General features: G+C 43.0%; 1 protein-coding gene and 1 non-coding gene across 2 annotated transcripts in view; both read right to left on the bottom strand.

Annotated features, from left to right (window-relative positions):
- Nucleotides 1-17,318, bottom strand: part of TRPS1 (transcriptional repressor GATA binding 1) — a 281,041-nt gene that overhangs the window by 211,865 nt on the left and 51,858 nt on the right. The window lies entirely within an intron of this gene.
- TRNAV-GAC (transfer RNA valine (anticodon GAC)) lies at nt 13,816-13,887 on the bottom strand. The gene has a single exon. It is a non-coding gene; the product is annotated as a tRNA-Val (tRNA).

Below are 17,318 nucleotides of genomic sequence, written 5' to 3'. Positions count from 1 at the left end.
TATCGTATTTCCAAATAAGAGTTACATCTCTCAGGCTACAGCTATAAAGAAACCAAATAATTTTAAAAGATATTAAATCTGTGACCATTTCTTTTACAAATACATTTTAAAATTAAAAATGTACTGTCATCAAGTACAGGTTGAGTATCCCACATCTGGACAGCTTGGGACCAGAAGTGGTCTGTAGTTCAGAGCTTTCCGGTCAAGTGTTTATTGCAATGAAACAACTACCTCCCAATAGCCCTTGGTTTTGCCATAAGAGGCACAGCCTAGCCATTCACACTGAACATGCTGTTTCTTACATTTATTTAGCATAACAGAGGGCCATTTAATAGTGTTTGCAATATTGGCTGACACAAGTCAATCATGTATGCCATTACTATGTAACCAACAGTGCCAGGGAGTTTTCTGCACGCCTTCCATAATTAACAGCAGGCTACTAATGGCCCAGGCTGGCCCGATCTTGTTTGATCTTGGAAGCCAAGCAGGTCAGCCCTGGTTGGTACCTGGATGGAAGGCCACCAAGGTAGTCAAGGGTTGCTACGCAGAGGCAGTCAATGACAAACCACCTCTATTTGTATTTCGCCTTGAAAATTCTACAGGGTTGCTGTAAGTTGGCTGTGACTTGATGGCACTTTCACAAGGGCTAGTGAATTTGCCAATATTCCTCTAAATCTGGGTTGGCTTAAGGGTTCTTCCAACCTCCTGGGGCCCAAACAGAGGAACAGGTTAGGGCTTGCAAGTCCATTCCTTCACAGGGACCATTAAAGGGATAATGTCACATAAGCCTCTATAAAGGCAGACCTCAAAGGTCAAGATTATTAGGCCACTTTCCTCATCAAAGATTCCATTCTCTGTTGTAGACAGCAGTTCTTCTACACTGTGGTTTTCAAACTGTGTTCTAGGAAACACTGGAGAACCCACATAGCATTTCCTGCAGTGTGAAGATCAACTTTCCTAAGTACATAAGAAAAGTCCTGCTGGATCAAACCATCAAGTCCAGCAGTCTGTTCACATAGAGGCCAACCAGGTGCCTGCCTCTAGGAAGCCCTCAAACAAGACAACTGCACCAGGGCTGACCTGCCTGCATTCCACAGCACCTAATATAACAGGCATGCTCCTCTGATCCTGGAGAGAATAGGCCTGCATCGTAACTAGTATCCATTTTGACTACTAGCCATGGATAGCCCTATCCTCCATGAACATGTCCACTCCCCTCTTAAAGCCTTCCAAGTTGGCAACCATCACCACGTCCTAGGGCAGGGAGTTCCATAATTTAACTATGTGTTGTGTGAAGAAGATCGCTGTGAAGATCAGCAGTGTGAAGATCAACTTTCTACACTGCAGAGAATGCTGCAATATAGTTTGGCTGTCACACAGGCAAAACACAACAAGTAGTAGTAGAAGACGAAGAAGACGAAGAAGACGAAGAAGACGAAGAAGACGAAGAAGACGAAGAAGACGAAGAAGACGAAGAAGACGAAAAGTTGGTTTTTATATGCTGACTTTCTCTACCACTTAAGGGAGAATTAAACTGGCTTACAATCACCCTCCCCACAACAGACACCCTGTGATGTAGGTGAGGATAAGAGAGTGTGAGTAACCAAAGGTCACCCAGCTGGCTTCATGTGGAGGAATGGGGAAACCAACCCGGTTCAAAACCACCGCTCTTAGCCCCTACACCACGCTGGCTCTCTTTCTGCAAGCCTTTCAGAAACAGAAATATATCAGGTACAACTTTGACTGCAGGGTGGGATCCCCAGGAATTAGTGTGTCTGAAGGGATCCACAGAACCTCTAGTGTACCGGGCAAGCCATCAGAAGCCCAATGTTTTCAAAAATGTGAGCTTGTGACAACTTCAGAACTCAAACGAAGGGAAGGACAAGATCTGTTCTGCAGCACTGGACACTGACTTGGATGTCAGAAGTGAAAGGCACTGATCCAAGCCAAGTCAATAGGGAAAACAAGGGAGAGTTCAGGAGAACTTCATGCAAATATTGTAAGTAACAGAACCCTTTCCATGACATCTACCTACTGCCTGCAATCCACTTGACCAGTCACAGCCTCTGTCCTACTACAGCCCCTCCAGTTTCTCATCAGCAGCAGGGTGGTGACTCAACCATTAGGAGCCAAGAATTTCTTTTAAAGCTGTATGCCCCTTTGAAATTGGATGATGAAAGCTGGTATGGAAATCTAGTAAATAAGAAATAAATAATTACCTCTAATTACAGGAGTTGTCCAAAAGCAACTGACTGTTCCCCCCCTGCCGCCATCCTTTGGAGTCAGTGGTTTAAGAGGCAAGCTGTTAAGTTTTGGTAGGATTAGTTTTGACCTGGCCGAATGCCATACTTTTCAGTCATTTAAAAAAAAATTAATCCAAAGGGAAAATGTTGCGGAAAACATCTCCAGTCAGAAATTGAAGGTCTGCTTTTGATGTCTGCTAATTCAGACCAGTGCTTTAGTAGACCAACTGCACACTGTGCAAGACAACCATCAGGTCTCCCTCCCATGTCACTATCAATCAGGGGTTGGATCCCACCAGCATATTCACTTCCGCCCCAATCCCCCCTTAACACAGCCCCTGTCCAACATTGCTGTTGTCCATGTAAGTCACATGATCCCCATCACAGCCTTTTTTGGTGGTCGAACAGGACCATTTCTTTTCCACTAGCAAAAAAAACAGCTAAGATCCAAACCCAGGCATGACATTGTAGTGAGGGCTGTGCACTCCTGGATTGATTAACACAACAGGCATATACTCCCCACATCACAACAGGCAAATACAACCCACATACCCGCCGCCTTTCACTTTGGGATATAAAGATGCCTGCAAGGCCAAATCAACTTGGGAAAATTGCTTGCCCAGAAAAGTGCAGGGCGGATTAACTGTCCACTACCCCCCACAACACACACACACACACACACCTCCCATTGAGTTGCACCTTCCAGGAGATAAAACCATTATAAATGAAGGAGTTCTCTGTGTGCACACTCACACATACACACCCAGCAAGTATTGTCCTAGTCATGGATGAACTGGCGCAAGAAGAATGCTAATGTACCCAAAATATTTTTCAAGAACCCAACTTAAAAAAAAAAAATGCAGTGATGGTGATGTATAGGAAGCAAAAGGTCCCATACACCAGGACTTCTTAATTTTTTTCTACTTGCGAACCCTTTTCGGCCGAGAAAGTTTTACGTGACCCTGGATATATAGGGATATAAAATGGGTATACAAATCAAACATTTATATTAATAAATCATAAAACCTTTTACTGTTGCCAAAAAATTTTGCGACCCCCACATTCAGTTACATGACCCCCATATGGGGTCGTGACACACAGTTTAAGAAGCTCTGATATACACCACATAGACATACATATTAAAAAGGGTTAAGAAGAATCAGGACAGTATGAGAGCCACCTTAAACTTTCCAAATCCTGAAGGCTTCATGTCCCCATCCCTGCAGATCACTGGTACAACCTTCTCTTTTAACCCCCAGAAAAATCTTCAATTTCTTCCACCCTGCACAAGGTATAAGAACCCGCTTGCTTGATTAGACCAAACATCCATCTCATCTTGCATTCTGTTTCCAATAGAAAGTTTAAAAGCAAAGAAACCGTGCTTCCCGGACCAGGTTTTGGTACCTCTAATACACAGAGACCCCCTTTGAGAGACCCGTTACTCATATATACTTTCTCCAAGGTTATACCTACTCCATCTTTTTTTAAGCCATCTAACCTAGTGGTCCCCATTATCTAGTGCACTTTTATCCTGAACTTCCTCCAAGGAGCTCTGGGTGATGGTTCTTCCTTCCCCGTTTTATCCAAACAAGAAAGATGCAAGGTAAGTGAAACTGAGAGAAAGTGACTTGCCCAAGGTCACCTAATGAGCTTCACAGAAAGGTGAAGGCTTGATCTGGGGCTCTCAAATCCCAATTTCAGAGGGTAGCTGTCTTGGACTGCAGTAGAACAGCTATATCTGAGTCTGGCAGCACCTTAGAGGCCAACAAGATTTTGGGGGTGCAAGCTTTCGAGAATCAAAGCTCCCTCCCTATGTGATGAAGAGAGCTTGAAAGCGCACACATCAAAAACCTTGTTGGTCTCTAAGATGCTACTTGTCTCGAATCTACCAAATCCCAGTTTAACACTAACCACCAAAATGACAATAGGAGAATTATACAACTTTAAGGTTGACAATGAGGAAATTGAAATTGTTGAAGACTTTCTATTCCTTGGCTACATCATCAACTAAAAGGGAGACTGCAACCAAGAAATCAGAAGGAGATTGAGACTGGGAAGGGCAGCCATGAAGGAACTAGAAAAGATTCTTAAGTGTAAGGATGTGTCACCAGAAACCAAGACCTAGTTAATTCATGCCATCGTATTCCCTATTACTATGTATGGGTGTGATAGCTGGACAATGAAGAAAGCTGATAGGAGGAAAGTAGATTCCCTTGAAATGTGATGTTGGAGGAGTGTTACGGGTACCGTGGACTGCAAAATAATAATAATAATAATAATAATAATAATAATAATAATAATAATAATAATAATAATAATAATAATAATAATAATAGGTTATAGATCAAATCAAGCCTGAACTGACCTTAGCAGCTAAAATGACTAAACTGAGGCTGTCGTATTTTGGTCATATTATGAGAAGACAAGACTCACTGGCAAAGAATCATTCTAGGAAAAGTTGAAGGCAGCAGGAAAACAGGAAGACCCAAGAAGAGATGGATTGACTCTATAAAGCAAGTCATGGCCCTCAGTTTGCAAATCTGAACAAGGCTGTTAAGATTATGACATTTAAAGTTAGGACGTTTTGAAGGACACTGATTCACAGGGTCGCCATGAGTCGGAAGCGACTTGACGGCACTTAACACACACACACCACAAAACACTATTACATCTGATGATAGTGAATTCTATGCATGTTATGTGAACTTTTTTCTTTCCAATGTGTGTGTGTGGGGGGGGGGGTGTCTGGAGTTTACCAGCAATAAATTTCATTCAGAAATCTCAAATTCCAGTGTTACTGTTACCCAAAACTTCATAATGTTAAAACTCTCTTATGGTTTCCACTTAGCCGTCTGGTTCTAAACTGAAAAGCTCCCAAAGGATTATCTCTTTTCTTGCAGAAAAGAAGGTGTTCCAGTTTTGGTTGTTCTTTATACATGTTTTGTATCTCCAATGTTATTTTCTTTCTTTTTTTAGACTCGGCAATCTGGACTATGCAATGTAGCTGCTAAACTTTCTCTTGTTTGGGTTGTGTGTGTGTTTTAACTTTTATCATTCCTGATCATTCCTGAATGACTTTTTTCTTGGACACTGAAGAAGCTTTCAGCAAACTATTCAGCTAAATTGACACACCAACAAGCGTTTGCTGTACCAGCAATATTTCAGTGTGTGGCTTTGTACCAGTTATGCCTGAAGATGTTCAAACTTAATGCCAATAATCTGATTCAACTTTATGTGTTTTGTGTTTTGTTATATTGTTTATATGGTTTTTTGCTTTTTAAAAAAAATATGTTGTTTGTTTGGGTTGTGATTTTCTGTTTGGAAAATGAATTAAAAATATATATTTTTTAAAAAAATTAAATGTTTTCCTCTAATTGCCGAGTTTTCTTGTAACAAATATCAAGATGCCTGACCTTTAAGAAGTATGAATGGAAGAAACAACTTACACTGATATAGCAACATATGTAAAGGAAGAGAATGTGAAGAGTAGCATAAGAAACACTCTAGAGGGGTTGAACAGTTGCCACACCATTAAGTACATGACATCTTAAACTAGAGTGCAAAGAAGCTGACTACCGGTTCCATCTAGCCCTGTAGGACTATTTGTTTTGTCAATTCTCTGTCCAGTGCTTGCCTGCAACAGGATGCTCTCTCCAGTAAAAACTCAGTAGGATGCATTATCCAGCCAGAAACCCACCTGAACACACACTCTCTACGACTAGTGGTATACTTTTTCCAACCCACATACGACCTCTCGCGACACATGGGGAAAAAATGCCAAGAAGGCCAAAAAAAGAAAGTCACAACTTTAGCACTTGTTTCAACCAGAATCAGAATGTATGGCACCAAATCCCACCTTTTAATAAGATTCCTGCCTTGAATTGGTCAAAGGGAACCATATATAGATAGAATACCTGAGGGCGGCGAGAGCCAAGCCTACTCAAATGCCAAAGTCAGCTGTGCTTGCAATCTTTTTTCACCTTCCAAGTTTTTGATCTTGCCCTATTGTTAACTTTGTCCAAGCATGCATATGAAAGCCCATGTTTAGAACAAAACAGTCATCTTTCTTCAGTGGGTTTTTTTTCCATCTTACTCCAAACCTGATTAAAGCAAGCAAGAACTGAGCAATATCCCGCCTTTGCATTATCAAAAGGGGGGAGGGTGCGCAACTTTCCTGTCACAACCCACATGTTAACTCTTTTAAACGTGATCTCTGTATACTATTTTTGCCAGTATGTCTATAAAATCTAACAGCTAACACAAATATGCACTGACCTGCCTGACACATACTTATGCTAAAAGTGGGGGGGGGGGAGGCTCAACTTGGAAAACAACAAAGAAAACTGCTTGTTTTTTTTTTATTTTTAAAATTTCCCTATCTGGTCAGAACTCATATGCACCATAGGTAACCAAGTCTGCTAGATTCATATGACTTGTGTCTCTTTCCCCACTCACATAAATACTGCAGTTCTTCTACGTCCAAAGAATTCAAACTGAACTAAGTTGGAACTATGGCACACAGCTGTCATAGCAGAATGTATGGATACATATTCCTTTTTGCCTGGTATACTAAACCATTCCTTTCTGTATTTCACAATGCCTTTGTGGTCCCCAACAAGTGTGATAGCCTTGTCACCTGAAGGAATCTAAAAGCTGATGGACTCCAACCCCACCAGGTTTTTGACAAGGTAGGAGGTTTTTAAGCAGAGGCTAGATGGCCATATGTCAGGGCAGGAAGGGTTGTACCAGTGTTTGGCTCTCATGGTCCTTTCTTACATGCCCAGGGTAATGCCAATGACCACTTTGGGGGCACGAAGCAATTTTCTTCCAGGACAGATTGGCCAGGGATCTTGGAGGGTTCCCCCCCCCATCTTCTGGACATGGAGTAGGGGTCACTGGGGTGATTGTAAGCAGGTTTGTTTTTCCTTAAGTGGTAGAGAAAGTTGGCATATACACATGAACACATGAAGCTTCCTTATATTGAATCAGACCCTTAGGTCAGTATTTGTGTACTTAGACCAGCAGCGGCTCTCCAGGGTCTCAGGCAGAGGTCTTTCACATCACCTACTTGCCTAGTCCCTTTAACTGGAGATGCTGAGGACTGAACCTGGGACCTTCTGCATGGCAAGCAGATGCTCTACCACTGAGCCACAGCCCCTCCCCAAACCAACTCTAAACCAACTCTTCTTCTTCAACCACAAAATGCTACGCTTATATACAGCTCAGGAGCCCCGTGGCGCAGAGTATTAAGCTGCAATACTGCGGTCCAAGCTCTGCTCACGACCTCAGTTCGATCCCGACAGAAGTTGGTTTCAGGTAGCCAGCTCTACCTGAGTACCCAGCTTGCTGGGGGTAATGGGAAGATGACTGGGGAAGACACTGGCAAAGCACACCATAAACAAAGTCTGCCTGGTAAACGTCAGGATGTGACGTCACCCCATGGGTCAGGAATGACCCGGTGCTTGCACAGGGGACCTTTACCTTTACCTTTATATTCAGCTTGCAAAGTGAACCCTTTCCACACAAATCTCTACTTTACATGGAGTACAATGGAGGATCACAGCCACCGACTAGGGATTGTTGTGAGTATAAACTGGAGAGGGGAGTCCACCTATGCAGCCCAAAATAAATAAGAGCTCCCCATCTCCATCATGTATGAGGGAAGGATCAACAACAGAGGCAGCAGAAAAAATGGCTTATGCGCTTCCTACACAAGTTGTACCCATATAGAAAACCATGGACACAAATCAAACTGGGTTTCATCCAGGAGCATCAAGTGACTTGCTGACTGATTGAATTCTTAAAGTCCAATATAACACACATTAATTACATAAAATTTGGCACCCACAATAAGGAAATCTCCACCATGTAAAAAAAAATTCAGTGTTAGTTATATCATGCAGCTGTCAAGCTTACTAATTTTTTCAAGGAAACGTGGTTTCTATTCTAACAGTGTTTAATAATATTTGTTACACCACATCCCCTTGCTAACTTACAAACTCATCTTATGTAGCTTGCCTTTCATCTTCGAGACCAAACTTCATTCAAAGTACTCAGCTTTACCAGAAATGAAACCACACACCGAGTTTTATAAAGTTTGGTCACGGAAGACACAAGTTTTATCTACCGTATGTGAGAAACTTTCACAAGTACTGAAGATGTTACTAATAAGAATATTTAAACAGAGACACCAATGAACACGCCACCTTGCAAAGTAACAAACAAAAGGCAGCTGACGGCAACCTAAAATTTGACACAGGGGACAATTGGCAAAACAGGAAGGGAAGAGCGAATTAGAGTAACAGAGAAATAATATCCTTTCAGCATTTCCAGAGAATACTCAGACGCTGTAAGTTTTGAGGAGGAATTTGAAAAGAGAGGCAACTCTTAACAGTAATATTCTGAGAATAAAATATAAGACTCAGGCCAGCTATAGCCTCAGATCTCGGAAGCTAAGCAGGGTCAGACCAGGTTAGTACTTGGATGGGAGACCACCAAAGAAGTACATGATTGTTATACAGAGGGAGGCAACGGCAAACCAAGACTAAACATCACCTGCCTTGAAAACCCTACAGAGTCACTATAAGTTGACGGCACGTTCCACCAACAACAACAACTACTACTACTACTACTACTACTGAGCTAGTGGAGTGACTACCTTCAACCTTGGAGTGGTGGACTCTGATCTGGAGAACCAGGTTTGATTTCCCACTCTAACCTGGTGAACCGGGTTGGTTCCCCCACACATGAAGCCAGCTGGGTGACCTTGGGCTAGTCACAGCTCTCTCAGCCTCACCTACCTCACAGGGTGTCTGTTGTGGGGAAGGGAAGGTGATTGTAAGCCAGTTGAGTCTCCCTTAAGTGGTAGAGAAAGTCAGCATATAAAAAAAAACTCTTCCTCTTCTGCTCCAATCACACTAACTATCCCTTAATTTAACCATGATTTTATATGACACCTGAACTGAGCCCAAATCAAAAGATCATAGGACGCACCCGCCGATTCTGTTGGTGTTAGGGTTGCCAACCTCCAGGCACTAGCTGTGGATCTCCTGCTATTACAACTGGTCTCCAGCTGACAGAGATCAGTTCACCTGGAGAAAATGGCCGCCTTGGCAATTGGACTCTATGGCATTGAAGTCCTTCCCCTCCCCAAACCCGGCCCTCCTCGGGCTCCAGCCCAAAAACCTCCAGCCGGTGGTGAAGAGGGACCTGGCAACCCTAGCTGGTGTTAGTTGTGAAGGGGGGGAGTTGTTATGAGATTGTGACCTGTCAGAGGCAAAATCATACTAATTTTATCCAACACAACTACCTGTCATTCAGAATTTTCCAAATTATTTGGAACTCTTCTATAGTAGAATGGAAAGACGGCTTCTTCCTCCACTAACAGAAGGCTGGCCCACCTGAAGGAACTACACCTTGCTTTAGTTTGCATCTCTAATGGTGCAATCCTAATCAGAGTTGCGCTTTTAAAAAAATCTGCGCATGGAACAGCTATCCTTCACAAGGATCATTACCTGAAAAAAATGTATTCCGGTCATACAGATTATGGGGAGGGGCCATGGCTCAGTGGCCGAGCATCTGCTCGACATGCAGAAGGTCCCAGGTTCAATCCCTTGCATCTCCAGTTAAAGGAACTAGGCAAGTAGGTGATGTGAAAGACCCCTGCCTGAGACCCTGGACAGCCGCTGTCAGCCTGAGTAGACAATACTGACTTTGATGGAACAAGGGTCTGATTCAGTCCAAGGCAGCTGCATGTATTCATGTACAGAAACGAACTACCGCCAGTGTGGCATATATACTGCGGCCACATTCATTTTTTCTCTGCTACCTGTAAAACACAACCCTATTAGAGTTAACTACTGCTAGGGTTGCCAGGTCCCTCTTTACCACCGGCGGGAGGTTTTTGGGGCAGAACCTGAGGAGGGTGGGGTTTGGGGAGGGATTTCAATGCCATAGAGTCCAGTTGCCAAAGCGGCCATTTTCGCCAGGTGAACTGATCTCTATCGGATGGAGACCAGTTGTAATAGCAGGAGATCTCCAGCTACTACCTGGAGGTTGGCAACCCTAACTAATGACTAATGCATGCAATTAATAGGGATCAGCTGATTGAAAGGCTCCATGGTTGCCAAAGGTGGACTTGTTATGTCCAGCTTCACCCTCATCGTACCCTTCTCCTACTGCACCTCCACTCACGTCAGAGCTACGCATGGCTACTATGCCACTTCTCACTGTTGTGGCTGGAATTATGCAGTCCCAGAATGCTGAACTGCCAAAAAAACAAACCCCTCAAGGATAAACTTATTACACTAGTGCTACAATACCAAAAATATTAGACTGAACAGCAGTCCTTGTGCCAGAACATATTTATTTGGCAGTTTTCTTACACAGCTCAGAGAATTTTGTATGAAAAAAAATTTTTTTTTAAATCATTGCAATACAAAGGCAATCCAAAAATTGACTCATCACCTCGGATTAATGTTGAAAACATCACTCAAGCTTGTGACCAATTTTCCAAAGGTCAAGAAAGTCGAGCTTCTACGAGCTTCGCTGAGGAAGGCGTTTGCATGATCGTCTGCATCAGGGAAGGCAATGCAGAAAGGCTCCACCAAATGACACTTCTCTCCAAAAGCGATCCAGGACAGGCCTGGAGGATTTGCATGAGGAGGAAGGATAACTTTCATACTTAATTGGCAGCGTGATGACTATGCGGATCAGGCCATGGAGTTAATGCAAGCAAGCTGCAAAGATCCCAGAACTGTATTTCTGGAACACGCAACGATAGCTGAATGATTTCAATGAGCACATCCCAATGCCAAGTTGATAGAAGAAGGTTAAAATACATTCAGTTTCTGTTCAGCTGCCATATTAGCTTTCCATGGGAGGGGGGAAATCCCATAATGTTCATGTAACTAAGTTTTATTACAAAAATGCTATTTGTTCTTGATAACAAGATTTTTTTTAACTCTCCTGAGTTATATGGAGCAATGCCAAAATGTTCCCATTAGCCACTGCCCATTCATATAAGAAATTTAATTTAAACCATAGAAATCTGTCTGGATCCACATTCAAATATATTTCCAAAAGCTGGATGTTTGCACGGTCTTATATATTTTCATCTAAATTGTTACTTGAACCTCAAAAGGAGATAAGCTCTCCTTCCCTAGAGGTTTTTAAGAAGAGGTTAGATGGCCATCTGTCAGCAATGCTGATTCTGTGACCTTAGGCAGATGATGAGAGGGAGGGCATCTTGGCCATCTTCTGGTCACTAGGGGTGTGGAGGGGGGAGGTAGTTGTGAATTTCCTGCATTGTGCAGGGGGTTGGAATTGATGGCTCTGGTGGTCCCTTCCAACTCTATGATTATATGATTCTAGGAGGATCGTCCAATGGAAAAGAGCACAAACAGCCTCACGCACAACAGACACAGATATTGTTAATCATCGACTGAAACCGAGAATGAATGAAATTTGAGCCCAGTAGCACCTTGAAGTCCAACACAATTTTCTAGAGCGTAGGGAACGTCAGGCCCAGGGGGCCGTTTCAGGCCCGTGAAATCATTTGGTCTGACACTTCGTGGACCCTGGCAGATCTCTAGCTCAGAAGGATCTAAGACTGGAGATCCACCCCCTCCCGTGGACAAGAATAGCCTCTATTCAAGGCGGATATGAGTTTGTTTTGCTGAGAAAAGGAACCTTTTTTCTCCCTTGCAGAAGAGTCCTTAGCGATGGAGCTGCTAGGACCACCCAAGAAACTGTGTTAACCCTTTCCCACCCGGGCCATGGAGAAACGTATTCCCTCTGTACTACAAGAGGGTTGGGGGCAGAAGTGGCGACAATGGAGGGGTTAAAGGGGGCAGGGCCAGAATGCTCGGGGGGTGTGAGTTCTTAGCCAGTGTGTCCTCATTTCACCCCTGCAGGCGGAGGTAGCAGGAGCCGGCTGTAGAATCCGGCCCCGACCATGTGGAGCAGGAGCAACTTCAGCTTGAAAGTTGATAATTTTGTATGGCCCGCGAATGATGCTATAAATATCCAAATGGCCCTTGGCGGAAAAAAGGTTCCCCACCCCTATTCTAGAGTATAAGAGTTTTCATGAGTCAAAGCTCACTTTTGTCAGATTTAAAAAACAATCGGGTCTTTAAGGTGCTACTGGATTAGAATTTTGTTGCACTACTACAGACTACCCACCTGAAACCTAGAATGGAACAGAAAGCTATGTCCATAAGCAGTGAAGACTATGACCATTGGAAGAAACCATATTCAGCCATATATGGTAGCACAAGGTCTTTTATGCCATCCAATGAATCTTCAGAAGTGTACTTAATATTTGCAAATTTTAATATGCACTCATTTGAATTGAAAACACCAGTCCTCTCTGGTCTCCCATATAACATCCCAACTCTGACTAATCAATGGTGCATTGCTTAGGGTTGCCAGGTTCCTCTTTGCCATCAGCGGGAGGTTTTTGGGGCAGAGCCTGAGGAGGGCAGGGTTTGGGGAGGGGAGGGACTTCAATGCCGTTGAGTCCAGTTGCCAAAGCGGCCATTTTCTCCAGGTGAACTGATCTCTATCAGCTGGAGATCAGCTGTAATAGCAGGAGATCTCCAGCTAGTACCTGAAGGATGGCAACCCTAGCATTGCTGCTGTATTCCCTATTAGCACAGCTCCTCTGACTTACAGCAAAGCTGTGGGAGAACTTCAGTTGTACTGATTCATCCTACAAGGATATCCAGAAAGCTCTTCTAGACCTACATTCTCACAAAAAGCAAGCTAATAAAGCAATTTCAAGGGTTTCCAGCATAAAGAACTCTTGGGGAATGGCCCCGGGTTAGGTCCAGCTGAGAGTCCAGCAGAGGTGAGTCAACATAGCAGCTAAACAAAAGCACAACCTAGTTGGATGAGGTTTGGTCACACCATCCTTCAGTGAATGTTATTTAGCCGATGAACAGCAGACACACTGCTACATGACCAATCATACCGTGAGCGACATCCGATTTGCAAAACCAACACAGAACACTGGCTACCACTTTTTAAATTATTTAAGCTATTACCTTCCTCCCCAGCACCTCATATTTACACTGAATACTAATGGAATACAAGAAGCAATAATTTGTTTGTGTGCTACGAAGTCTGTAAATGATGCTAGAAACAACAGTTAATAGTCTCACCAAGTGATACTAGTCTTGTCGAAACGGAAGGTTACCGAGGGCTGCCTCTCTGGACATGTTCAACCCTCTCTTTCATTTGCTTTCCCTCTCACTGGCGCCCACCACTGAAGTGTTTTCTTTTGCTCACTGAGCCACTTTTCTCCAACAGGAGTCTACCCCAACACAAGACACTTGGAAGAGAAAGGCACTTGCTTACATCAGACAAAGCGCCTCTGCTAGCAGAGCAGAACCATAGGATTCAACCTAATATCACATGAACACATGAAGCTGCCTTATACTGAATCAGACCCTTGGTCCATCAAAGCCAGTATTGTCTACTCAGACTGGCAGCAGCTCTCCAGGGTCTCAGGCGGAGGCCTTTCACAACAGCAGAGGCCTTTCACAACACCTACTTGCCTAGTCCCTTTAACTGGAGATGCCAGGGATTGAACCTGGGACCTTCTGCATGTCAAGCAGAGACTCTACCACTGAGCCACAGCCCCTCCCCATCAGCACATTTTCAAAGTCGCTATTCAAGACCCTTCAACTAGCCGAGAAATAGAGACTACTATTGCAAACAAACAAAGTGAGACACAAAAAGGGCAGTTTCCAATATATATATATTGGAACACACACACACATATACATAAAGAGGCCAGAGCAAACTCATACATACATTGTGCAAAGATATGGTATAGGTGACAAGTTTATCATTGTTCAACTGTGGCTTCGCCTTTTATGAATAATGCAAAGCAGCCTCAACGCATGTTGATAAAATCTTAATGCTACAAAATACTTTTGCACTGATTCATATGTATATAGAATCAGAGTGTGCTTCAGTGTGCTAACACTGTCCTTCAGTGTTACTCCTCTGAAGATGACGGCCACAGTTGCTGGCGAAACGTCAGGAAAGAAAATACCAAGACCACGGTCACACAGCCCGGATAACCTACAAGAACCAGAGTGTGCTAGCATGCATATTTTACGTTTAAAATAGAGATTAAGTTTTAACACACGGGCTGCTATCCCAATTTCACATGGATACATATGTACACATGTATAGATTTCACTTGACAACCTATGCTCCTAAAAAGTTGTATATTCATTATTTCTATAAATGTTTCTTCAACATTAATCAACCCTATGGATTCGTTATGCATAATATTTAAGGGGAAAAATTCTGGGTGTTTTTTACTCTACGACTTTCAGTGGTGTTGGATTATCCATTGCCAACATCTGAGATGCTATATAGCAAATCTATGGTGTTTTCATCCATTTCCTCCCTCTGGACATTGCCAAGAAGCAGATATCACCATGTCTGAGTAATGCAAGCTTATGCACACAAGCAAAACCCATGTGCTAACCCCATCATAGAAGCCCCTTTGGTGCCATGCTCATTTCACACAGAAATCAAACAACATTTTTAGAGAACATGCATTGCCTTGTGTGCTGTGGGACATGCTACCATTCTATTATTATAACTGTTATTAGGTAACCAATTAGATTTTTCTTAAAAACAGATACATGAAGTTAAAGAACAGAATTTCATCTCATAAATGGATTGACTATGGGAGTCCAGATCTTTTTTAGAAGGGGAAAAAAACAGAATCAGTACCCTCAGTACTTGGCCTAAGCAAAAAAGCTACATTAATCTTTCTCTGCTATTGCTAAAAATCACATTGCCCCTTCTAAAGCATCTTATTGGGCTAGGTTTACAAAACTTCCCCATCAATGGTAGTACATTCCTCTGGTGCAAGGAACCTTCTTCTGGCTCATAAGTAAGAAAAGCACAACCATTAGCCTTAAAGGTCTGTAGGAACCAACACAGATTCCTTTCCACTTTCCACACCAACTTTAAGCTTCTAGTCCTCGCTTCCTAAACAGGGATATATTCCAAGTACACAGCTGAAGTTGTCAAGCAACCAAATTACTGTGACAGGAGTAGAGGGAAGGAGAATATGTTTTAATTAATCCTGGTTACTGTCCGCTTGAACACATCGCAAAAAAGTAGTATGAAGGTACAAACCGAATTTCTATGTAAACACTCAATAATCATAATTAAGGACTATCAATAGCACGGTACATTTGATCACCAGACAAGCACTGTCTGTCACCACCGTGGCTTGTTTGTGAGCTTTCCAGAGCTATTTGACTGGTATTCTGAATGGTAAAGGTGGACCTGGATCTCATCTAGCCATTATGGGGTTCACTCATCTCCAAGCAGAGGCTGGAAAATCATATTTTAGGATGTTTCAGCGTTGGATTGTCTTCACTGAGTTGGGGTGTTATGACTAGATGGCGTCCAACTCTATGAGTTGACTAAAGCAATGAGGGACATCTCAGTTTGCATGATTCCCTAAGTTCAGGAACAGACAGGCTTATTTATTTATAAGAGAGAGAGAATAAAGCAGAGCCAGGAAAGTCACAGGAAGGACCCCCTAAGAAGACAATTAGTGGAAAGAAACACAGCCAACCCGCCACCTACTTTGCAAGTGTAGGTGAGCAGCAACTAGTACACTTGCCTAACAGTAGGAAAAACACACTCCAACACCAAACAAGGGGGACAGAGGACAACAAGGGAGGAGATTATACCCTCTTCAACAATTGTCCTCATTCCAGAACGATATTTGTTTCACATTTTTATGAAATGTGGCTGAGAAGTACTGTGGGAGATATTTCCCTACAAGTCTGGGCAAGAACAAAAATTCATGGGAAAGTTTGGAAATCCCGCACATGCTTCTGACACATGTCCCGGTTCTGGATGGTGGTAATAGGATGCAGATATGTGATTTCTTTTACCCACAGACTTGTCATGGTGAGGATGTGCGGGAGGTCTAGAGTTTGTATCAGCGTTTCAAGCGAAGGACGCTTAATTGCATTTTGATGTCTACAAAGCGCTTCTAGGCCTTTGCCACTAGCGTGTGTGATACCGTTTTATGAGCAGCCTGCTCTTAATCAGCCTCCAGAAGTCCTCACCATCTCTCTTTCCTTAACGCTCCCCTCCCATGCACATAATCCAGCATGGCATGACAAAGATCATGAGTATGTTATAGCTTTTGTCACAGTAAATGATCTAGGTTGATCAGAACAAACTGAAATGGCCGATGATGAGTCATGTACTCAGACTCGCCCCCGAATAAAATACACAAACACACACACAGGGCATTTTCACACATAACTGTATAATACACTTCCAATCCACTTTCAATGCACTTTAACCATCGATTGCAAGTGAATTTTGCCGTTTTACACAGTAAGATGCAGCTGCAAAGTGCACTGAAAGTGGATTGAAAGTGCATTATTCGGCATGGGTGAAAAGCGCCACACACACAAACAGGGAGTCCTTCCGCCTTTGCCACAGCAACACTACAAATATGAAAGGGTTAATCACAGCGGAGAAAGGGGCACAAACCCGTTTTGAGCAACCGGTCCATAATCCTGTCCCGAGTTTGTGTGCAGGCTCCACTTGCAATCAAGAACAAGCTGAGCTTTCCAGAAGTTTCGTGTCAACCTTTCAACCAGCTGAGAGTTTGTGCAAGAGTTCCAGTGTGGGACGGAACGTACATTTTATCTCTTGCCTAGTCTTCATCGAAACAATCTGGGTTTTAATTAAATAAATCGCGCCGCTTTGGTTTGAAGAATCCTTATGTCAATGCTCATGTAAAAAACGTAACATTTCCACCCCCCCTTTCCTCTTTTACAAAGGCTTTCCAAACTACAACCATATGGTAGGGAAATACGTGCAAAATTCATTCCGCCATCTGGTGTTTTATGCTTCCACTTTACTATTGCCAACAAATGTGGCAGAAGCTTCACTTACTTGAACCCTGGTGATCAGGATCTCTTACGCGTACAAGTTAACTGCCCTCCCTCTCCCCCACCCAACCCCAAACTGGATTTATGCAGAAACTAAGTAAACTATGGTTTAGGGTCT

This window comes from Euleptes europaea, chromosome 8 (genome assembly GCF_029931775.1).
Source record: "Euleptes europaea isolate rEulEur1 chromosome 8, rEulEur1.hap1, whole genome shotgun sequence".
NCBI lineage: Eukaryota > Metazoa > Chordata > Lepidosauria > Squamata > Sphaerodactylidae > Euleptes > Euleptes europaea.
Note: the sequence above shows the minus strand (reverse complement) of the source record. Positions and strands in the feature narration are given on the sequence as shown.